Source organism: Sapajus apella, unplaced genomic scaffold (genome assembly GCF_009761245.1).
Source record: "Sapajus apella isolate SASKATOON/1434 unplaced genomic scaffold, GSC_monkey_1.0 scaffold4, whole genome shotgun sequence".
Lineage (NCBI taxonomy): Eukaryota > Metazoa > Chordata > Mammalia > Primates > Cebidae > Sapajus > Sapajus apella.
Window position 1 is genome coordinate 16,453,751 of NW_022436944.1, and position 10,127 is coordinate 16,463,877.

The 10,127-nt window shown below is 36.6% G+C and overlaps 1 pseudogene; it reads left to right on the forward strand.

Annotated features, from left to right (window-relative positions):
- The first annotated feature begins 8,443 nt into the window (after positions 1-8,443).
- Positions 8,444-9,813, forward strand: LOC116537947 (annotated as a pseudogene).
- The last annotated feature ends 314 nt before the right edge of the window (positions 9,814-10,127 follow it).

Consider the following 10,127-nt stretch of genomic DNA (forward strand, 5'->3'; position numbering starts at 1 on the left):
CCAAATTATGAAAGATAATCTGCTTTGCTCAAAGTCTACCAATTTAAATGTTAATCTCATCTGAATAATCTGCCTTCACAGCAACATCTAGACTGATGTTTGACCAAGTATCTGGGTATCATGGACCAGCCAAGCTGACATACGCAATTAATCACCACAAGTTCACTCTGTCAATTTGTTAATCATACACATCTTAAAATCCATATCTCTGAACAAATACTGAAGACTGTAAAGGCTCCAATATTTTTGACATGAACACCACTGGGTAAGTGGGAAATACTGGAAGGGGTAAGCTGCTAGAGTGGCGCTACTGGGTGAAGTAGCAGAAAGAAGAAAAATACCTGTTTTAGACATGTTGAATTTGAGATACTTAATAGAATGGATATGCTAGATGAGGAACAGAATGTATAAGTCTAAAGTTCAGGTGAAACATGAGAGTCTAAAACGTAAGCTTAAAATTCATTGGTATATGCATAATTATGTAAAGTCATGAGAGAAACATCTGATGGAGAGAGAGAAGGCTCCTAGGACCTGTTTTGGGCAGGCCCAATATTTAAAGAATAAACAGATGAAGAGGATCCAGTATAGGAAATGAGAGGGAGTGGCAGGAAGGGAAGCTAGGAGAGGGTGGGGTCCCAAAAGCCAAGAAAAGAAAGTGATTCATCAAGAAGGAACTAGTTACTGATTCATTTATAACTGATGACATGGAGAAAATTGGGTGGGAGTTATTCTGGACTTATTTCAAATTAATATACCACATTCTTGGAAAAAGAGAAGAAACCAAGGTAGTTCAAGAATCTTATCTTTTTTTTTTTTTTTTTTTTTTTTTTTGAGACGGAGTTTCGCTCTCGTTACCCAGGCTGGAGTGCAATGGCACGATCTCGGCTCACTGCAGCCTCTGCCTCCTGAGTTCAGGCAATTCTCCTGCCTCAGCCTCCTGAGTAGCTGGGATTACAGGCATGTGCCACCATGCCCAGCTGATTTTTTGTATTTTTAGTAGAGACGGGGTTTCACCATGTTGACCAGGATGGTCTCGATCTCTTGATCTCGTGATCCATCCCCCTCGGCCTCCCAAAGTGCTGGGATTACAGGCGTGAGCCACCGCGCCCGGCCCATCTTTTCTTATTGTGTTATATACCTCAGGAAAAGAGTCAGTGTATTACATTTTCTTAGCTTTGCCTATACCAAATTAGCTTCCCTGATAATTTTGATGATCACTTATAGGGAGCCTTTACTTATGCTTATAGGAATAAAAGAATGAATACTGAAGAATGTGGAAAGGTACTCTACATACATGGGTATAAATGTCCTGCCCTTTCTGAAGAGAATGAATTGCAGGTTCTCAAAGGCTGAATAGCACTTGTTGATTGGGCTCTCAGCTTGGACGTTATTGGTATATGGAAATGTTGCTAATTTTTGCATGTTGATTTTGTATCCTGAAACTTTACTGAAATTGTTTAACAACTCTAGGAGCCTTCCTCACAGCACTATTATAATAACAAAGATATGGAATCAACCAAGATGCCCATCGATGGTGGACTGAATAAAGAAAATGTTGTACATATACACAATACTACACAGCCATTTAAAAAAGAAAGAAATCACATCCTTTGCAGAAACATGGATGCAGCTGGAGGCCATTATCCTAAGCAAACAGGAACAGAAAAACAAATACGCACTCATAAACGGAAGCTATACATTGAAAACACATGGATACAAAGATGGGAACAATGTCCACTAGGGACTGCCTTGAGTTGGGAGGCTGTGAGGGGAGCATGGGTTACAAGGCCACCTATCAGGTACTGTACTAAGCAATAAAACTATAGTCTAAGAAAAATTTCCAGAAAAAAAACATTATTTGAATCTACACATTGAGAAGTTTCCCCTGCTATCTGGCAAAAATTAACCGAAAATGATTAACTTCCTGACATCATTTTAGTAAAATTATTATATTTCAAAAATAAAGACAAGATCCTCAAGACCACCAAGCAAAAATCTAAAATAATTTAAAAAGTCAAAAAGAATTAGACTGACATTATACTTTTCAAAATCAAATACCAAACAAGACAACCATGAATCAATCTTTATAAAAACACTCAATGAAAGAGAATGTGAAACAAGGATTTTATATCCAAACAAGCTGTTCTTCAAACAGCAAGAATAGTACAAACATTTTCAACATATAAGAACTTAGGAGATTCTACACACAGCAGCGCTTCTTGAGTAATCTGCCAGAGTGTGAACATCACACAAGTGATGACTGGGAAAGCTCTGGTAGAAGAACTGATGATGATGATGAGCTTTTTTTAAGACAGAATCTCTCTCTATTGCCCAGGTTGGAGTGTAGTGGCACAATCATAGCTCACTGTAGCCTCGAACTCCCAGGCTCAAGGGATCGTCTCACCTCAGTCTCCTAAGGACTATAGGCACAAGCCACCAGACCTGGTTAATTAAAAAAAAAAATTGTAGAGACATGTTCTTGCTATGTTGTCAAGGCTGGTCTCAAACTTCTGGCCTCAAGCAATCCTCCCTCCTTTGCCTCCCAAAGTGCTAGCCTTACGGGCATGAACCACCACACTCAGCTGCATTTTAAAGTATATAAATGTACACATAAGACTAAAACAATCATAGGATAAGGGTAGAAAATTAAGGTATAAATATTATATCCTGTAAAAAGTAGAAATTAAGCAATTAGAAAAAAAAAAAAAGTACAACAATTAAGGAAAGAGAAAAACAGGAAAAGCTTGGTGCTATATAAGCAACATATGGGCACTAGAGGATGCTGGGGGAAAAATGGTATAAACCAGAGAGTTAAAGGGTAAATAAGAAAATAGAGACTAAAGATACTTTTAAAAAGAATAAATACAAAGATAACCATTAGAATAAAAATAGAAACCTTCCTAGACTGTACAAATAATAAATAAATAGCACAAAGAATGTACATCTCATACAGGAAAAAACAAATACAAAATACACATAATTACAAAATATCAGGACAAAGCATATTAGTTATATCGATAAATGTGAATACACAACTCTCTCATTTAAAGAAATCAATTTTCAATTTGATTTACAAAACAAGACCAAATGTATGCGTTAAAGAAGAAGAAATTTGAAAGCAAAGTAATTCAAAGAAGCTAAAACTAGAAGAACGGATACTTTATCCTATTTCTCTCATTAAGTATAAATTAAAATTCTGAATGTTATATGAAAATAAACATAAGAAGTCTCTCAGAGGTGGTAAAGAAAGCAGCAGATCAGCTAGGGAGCTAAAACCTGAAGAACAACATGGTGGTGAGTCCCTTGAGTTTTCTGTCTGTCTCATATGTCCCACACTCGGATCTGAAAAAGCCAGAAATGCAGAAGAGTCAAGAGGTACCCACAGAGCAAACAAACTGTGGTCTACACCTACCCATGGCCAAGTGGAGGGCCTAGACTTCCAGCCTCATGAGACTTCAGCTCAACAGAAAAGCCAAAAAACTATTTCAAAAAATAAGAGAATTAAGTATGTAGCAGGATACAAATAAGTATACACAAATCAACGGACCTTATATATCAAACAAGAAAGTGTGAAAATTAGAATTAAATATACTGTAAAATGTATAATACATTATGATATGATAAAATATCAAGGAATAAATTTAAGAAATATCTGCAGGAAACTTTACAATGCTACTGAGAGAACAAAAGCAGACTTGGAACACATAGAAAGTTCAGAGGAAAATAAGAAAGATGCTAACCCCAGGATTATGAGAGGACTCCAATAGCCACCACTGCAGAGGGTATATGGGAATTAGTGATGTTGAGGTAAGATCCAGAGAAGGTGAGTGGGAGCATCCCGAAATGTTTGAGGCTATGAATCTTGCTAATGATGAACTGTGAATTCCAAAGAGCAAAGTGTAAAGATTTCAGGGATTGGGAAGGTGGACCATAGAGAATAAGGGATCTTACAGAGCTCAGCAGGGTATGAAAATGAAGACTGACCCTGGTATCTGGTGCTTCTTGTGAAAATTGACAAAAACAATAGTAAGAAGCATCATGAGATTAGCCCTTGTGGGCTCAAGTCAGATAGTTTTGGGGAGTCTGTGAACAGAGGGAATAGGAACTAGTTGATGGATATATCAGGCTGTCTCTTCACCCCTGACAGTGAGTGATTTCTCAGGCCAAAATACCTTGAGATCATTTATTTTTTGGTTTATCAAATTTCTCTTATACCCTATATCAAAATTCAAACATATACTATGGACAGAGAGATTTTTGCAATACATATAGCATACAACAAGAGAATAGTATTCGAAATACATACAGAACTCCTAATATACTATAAGACAATCTACAAAAAGTAGACAACTGAAATGCTAATAAACATATGAAAATGTGTATAAATATGCATAAAATAATTGTTAATAAGATAAATGAGAAATAAAATAACTAGATACTTTGGCTTATCAATAGATAAGCCAAGATTTTAAAATGTGATAACAGCAAGTATAGAGAGGTAACTGGGAAACAGGAACTCTCAGCCACTTCTGTGACAATTTTTTTTATGATATCTAGTATTCTTGAAACTGAAGGTAGTCTGAAATCCAGAAAATCCACTTCTCAGTATAAATCTTAGAAATTTTCTCTTATCTACAAAGAGACATGTATGGAATATCTATGTGGTCAAGTTCACAATAAACAAAAACTAGAAATAAAGTAAATGTCTAACAGAGAATGAATGACAAAATCAATTATGTTACCAACATATAATAGAATGCTAAATAACAGAGAAAATAAATGAACTGATTCTTTATGTGTCAAAATTATGTACTGTTGGGAGCGAAAATACCATATCAAAGAAGATATGTATAATGTAGTACTGTCTTTCAACAGCTTACAAGTACAAAACAAAATAAAAGACCTTGTGTATTCTTTATGGGCACATGCATACAAGCATAAAAGTATAAAAACATGGACTAGAGGGTTATACACCAACTTTAAGTCAGTGCCAGTCTCTGGGGATGAAGGGAGAAAAATGAGATAGAAAAGGTCGAACTGAATATTTCATTTAAACAGAATAATCTGCAAGAAATATAGTACAATGATTTTTTGTTGTTGTTCATTCTGAGAGGTAAGCACCTGAGTGTTGTGTAATTCTAGATACTTTCTGTGTCAGGAAGTATCTAGATTATTTCAGTTTTTACATTTTAGTTTCTATTTGGATTTCAGAAAGAGTAGGAATCTACTCTTTCTGAAAGAATTATAAAAAATATTTTATATATTGTCCCTTGAAAACAGCTACTTTGGTATTCATCTTAATATCCCAAGTGCCTTTAAACAGACTATTCAATTAATATTATGTAACTGAGTAAATGATAAATGAAGAAATGAATGAACTAATCCCACTTTTAAGTGTCTCTGCTTTTCCACATATATCAAAAAACCTAAAACAAAATGAAGAGCAATTAACCTGTTACATATAATACAACTCAATCTTCATTTTTGCTTTTTGTCAATGCTATTTGTGACTGAGGCTTTAAAGCTCTGGACTTTTTGCTTACTTGAGTCTCTGTCCACCTAGTGAACTTGACCTTTGTACTACATCTGTGATGGGACAGATACCTCCCATTAAGGGGACAGCCAGTTTTGGATCCTGTTCTCCAGGCCTGCCTTGGTGTCTTCCACATTCCAAAATGACATGCAAAATTATATGAAGTCTCTTAATGACCTTAAATTTTTATTTCCCTTTGTTTTTAAAGTTGTTGAAAAAAATACTGTTTTTACTAGACTACTTGTTAAAAGGGGGGAGAAAAAACAGAAAAGAAATAAATGCTAATTCTTAACATATGTTTAAAATCATTGCCACTAAATTTTTAGGAGTTATTTGCTTACGTAAGGGAAATTCTACCCAAGCTACTGCAAAGAATTTGCCAATTATATTGGATAATAATATTACCAAATATTGCAAAACAGAGTAAAATACTGATTTTTCTGGGTATAAGATTTCTCAAGGAGGTTTGACACAAAATAATTCTTCAGGAAGGGTTGTATTCAAAGATATTTTCATAGTTCTTAAAAAAATCAAAGTCATATTTTCCATCTGATAAAAAAGTACCTCTTGAATTTGAAAGGTACGCTCTATTTGTATTATCTGCTCAACTACAAGATTACTTTGGGATTATATCTTCATAAAAAGAAAACTGCTTTATGCCATTAAATGCCCTATCTTCTTACCTTTGTAATATTATTTAACTATGATAGGGTTTAGGCATTAATTTTCTCCTTAGACCTACATGTAGTTCACTTTTCTTTTATTTCCCTGTTTCTTCATCAATATCATTTATTCATGTCTTTTCACCATTGGTTATGTACATAGGATTTTGATGCCAGTATTTCTAACCCACTTCACTCCAGTAACCTGACCTGTCTAATGGCTTACTGGATATATCACAAATACTATAAAATCAATAGGTCCCCATACAATTAATTTACCCATGATTTATTTTTTAATCTATTTTCTCTGTCTTGATTTTTTTTTTTTCTTGAGACTGACTCTTGCTCTACTGCCCAGTCTGGAGTGCAGTGGTGCCATCTCAGCTCATTGCAACCTCTGCCGCCCAGGTTCTAGCCATACTGCTGCCTCAGCCTCCCAAGTGGCTGAGATTACACGTACCCATCACCCCACCCAGCTAAATTTTTTTTGTATTTTTAATAGAGATGAAGTATCATCATGTTGGCCTGGCTGATCTTGAACTCCTGACCTCCAGTGATCCACCTGTCTCAGCCTTCCAAAGTGCTGGAATTACAGGCATGAGCCACCATGACCAGCCTGTCTTGATTTTAATGCCTTATCCATTATACCTTAAGTCCAAAATTTTTTCCTTTCCCTTTCCAAATTCCTGTTGAGTCTACCTCTAATTGTATGCCAAACAACTTACCTTCATTACAGCTGTCCCTTGGCCATAATTCTCTCACTTACTTGAAATGTTCCCCAAATGGGCTCCATGTCTTTTATGTCTCCCCATTTCATGTAAACTGTCATCCAAACTGTTTCCACTATAATCTTGTAAGAATCCAGTTCTGTCCTATTTCACCTAATCAGTCTCATCAGTGGCTTTTTATCCCTATCAGCATAAGAATCCAGATTTCTTAGCATAGTCCTTTTTACTTTTCCAGGCATATCTCTTACTGCCTTCCCCCTCCAGGACATGAGCCTTCTTTATTATATTATCTTTATATCCTCTAACACAATGTTAGCAAAAGCAGACATTTGATAAATATTTTTTAAGTAAAAAAAATAAAAGAATGAATATTTACCTTAATATATAACATTGTTTCAAGCCTTTTAGTCTTTTGCACAAGTCTTGAAAACCTTCACACCCCACACCATGGTGCTGCTTCCCACTATCTCTATCTGTTAAACAGTTACCTATTATTAATATCTTTCCATACCCAACTTAAGCATCACTTCCTCCAATGTCTTCAGTCACCCATCCCTACCAAACAGAGTAAATCAATTCCTTCTAGTACCAAAATATTTTATCATAGTAATGTTATTCCACTACACAATAAGCAATTATCATTAACTTGTTTACATGTCTACTTTCCTAATAGGCTTAAGGGTAGAAACTGTATTTCATTCAACTTATACATTCTCAAAGTTTAGCATAGAAATTGACATATAGTACATAGAAGGGGGAGTAAATAATTTTTCAGTGAATAAAGAAACAAAAATGTAATCAAAAAACACAAAAAATGGTAAGGAAGTTTTACAACATATGTCATTATTGTGTAGCTAGTATCTATTAGTCAGAAATATTCTTACTATTAACATAGGCATATTCTTGACTTGGCTTGTTACCTTTGCAAGAAATAAAGAATAATTTCATGATCAACAAACTTTCAAGTCTGAGATTTTTTTTACTGCACAGAAAATATAAAATTAATCAGTTTCACCATGCTACATTTTGACAGTTTATTCTTTGAGAGATGTGTCTAAGAGGTCAAAAATATCTTCCTTAGCTTTTCCCCTCTGGTCCGGGTTAAAAATCCCTGAATGCCCACAATTGCTTCTTTCATAGCATCTAACATGTAGAATTGCAAACGTGTATTTACTTTTCAGTCTCGCCTTTTGAAAACGAAAATAGTAACTTTAGACTCGCCTTGCGTGGGCGGGTGGGGGCGCTGGGGTTGGTGGCTGCCCTCAGTGTTGCCTGCACAAATATCTACCAGGAGTGCAATCAATAGATCCCGGAACTTGTGTTTTCTAGTAAACCTACCAGCAGGCACTGTGCATATTCAAGCACAGAGAAGTCCAAGCAGTGAGGCCACTGCTGCACCAGCCATCCTTTCCATGCCAGAGTCCCTAGTTGGCCTTCCTGCCTCCGCTTCCCTGCCCCGCCTAGCGGTCCTGCAGACTATCAGGCGGAAGCCGGAACGACTTCCTTCCTTTTCTGGCAAGATGGCGGGTGGAGACGCTGGAGTGGCTCTTGGGCGGCTACATCTTTCCTGCCAGGATCTTGCCACCTTGGATGTCACCATATTGACACCCCTTTCACAAGAAGTTACCAGTAGAGAAGCCACAATTAAAATAGGTACAATTGGTCATGTAGCTCATGAGAAATCCACCGTTGTCAAAGCTATTTCTGGAGTTCACACCGTCAGGTTCCAAAATTAACTAGAAAAGAAATACTCTTAATTAAGCTTAGATATGCTAATGCAAAGATTTATAAACTTGATGACCCAAGATGCCCTAGGTCAGACTGTTATAGACCTTGTTGGGAGCCGTACATCTGATGAGTTTCCTACAGACATTCCAGGAACCAAAGGGAACCTCAGACTAGTCAGACATATTGCCTTTGTTGACTGTCCGGGCCACGATATTTTGATGGCTACTATGCCTAATGGTGCAGCAGTGATGGTTGCAGCTCTTCTCTTGATAGATAGAATGAATCTTATCCTCAGCCTCAGACATCTGAACAACTGACTGCTATAGAGATCATGAAACTGAAACATTTTGATTCTACCAAATAAAATTGATTTGATAAAAGAAAGTCAGGCTAAAGAACAATAGGAGCATATGTTTGCATTTGTACAAGGTATACGGTAGCAGAGGGAGCTCCCATGATTCCAATTTCGGCTGTACAATATTGAAGTTGTTTGTGAGTACTTTACTTCAGAACCCCCAATTATTGTTATTAGATCTTTTGATGTCAACGAACCTGGCTGTGAAGTTGTTGATCTTAAAGGGTGGGGTGGTATAGCTGGTGGTAGTATTCTAAAAGGAGTATTAAAGGTGGGCCAGGAGATAGAAGTCAGACCTGGTATTGTTTCCAAAGACAGTGAAGGAAAACTCGTGTGTAAAACAATCTTTTCCAAAATTGTATCACTTTTTGCCAAGCATAATGATCTGCAATATGCTGCTCCAGGCAGTCTTATTGGAGTTGCAACAAAAATTAACCCCACTTTGTGCCAAGCTGAGAGACTGGTGGGGCAAGTACTTTGTGCAGTGGGAACCTTACCTGAGATATTCACAGAATTGGACATTTCCTATTTCCTACTTAGTTTCTAGGTATACGCAATGAAGAAGACAAGGAAGTAGCAAAGGTACAAAAGCTAAGAATGAAGTGCTCATGGTGAACATAGGATCCCTGTCAACAGGAGGAAGAGTTAGTGCTGTCAAGGCTGAGTTGGGTAAAATTGTTTTGACCAATCCAGTGTGCACGGAAGTAGGAAAATTGCCCTTAGCTGAAGAGTTGAAAAACACTAGTGTTTAATTGGTTGGGGTCAGATAAGAAGAGGAGCTACAAGCCAACAGTAGATGGGGACTGAAAAGTCCCAGTTAAATAATACCTTTAGATGGAGTTAGAAGTTGGAATTTCTCTTACCAACCAAGGGGCTTATTTTCAAAGCAGTACTGGGGAATTGATTTCACAGTTCGTTACCTTGGTAGGTAGCTATAAAGTTATTCTCATTTTTTTGGTTATGAAAACTTAACAGGGTCTATAATTAATGTAAAAAATGGCATAATGTTGGGTTGAATCTACATTTTAGCAGAAGTTAAGCATTCCCATGTAATATCTAAATTATACATCAGTGCAATTTGAAATGAAACTTTGCTACAACCAGCCTTTGCTGTAGTACAC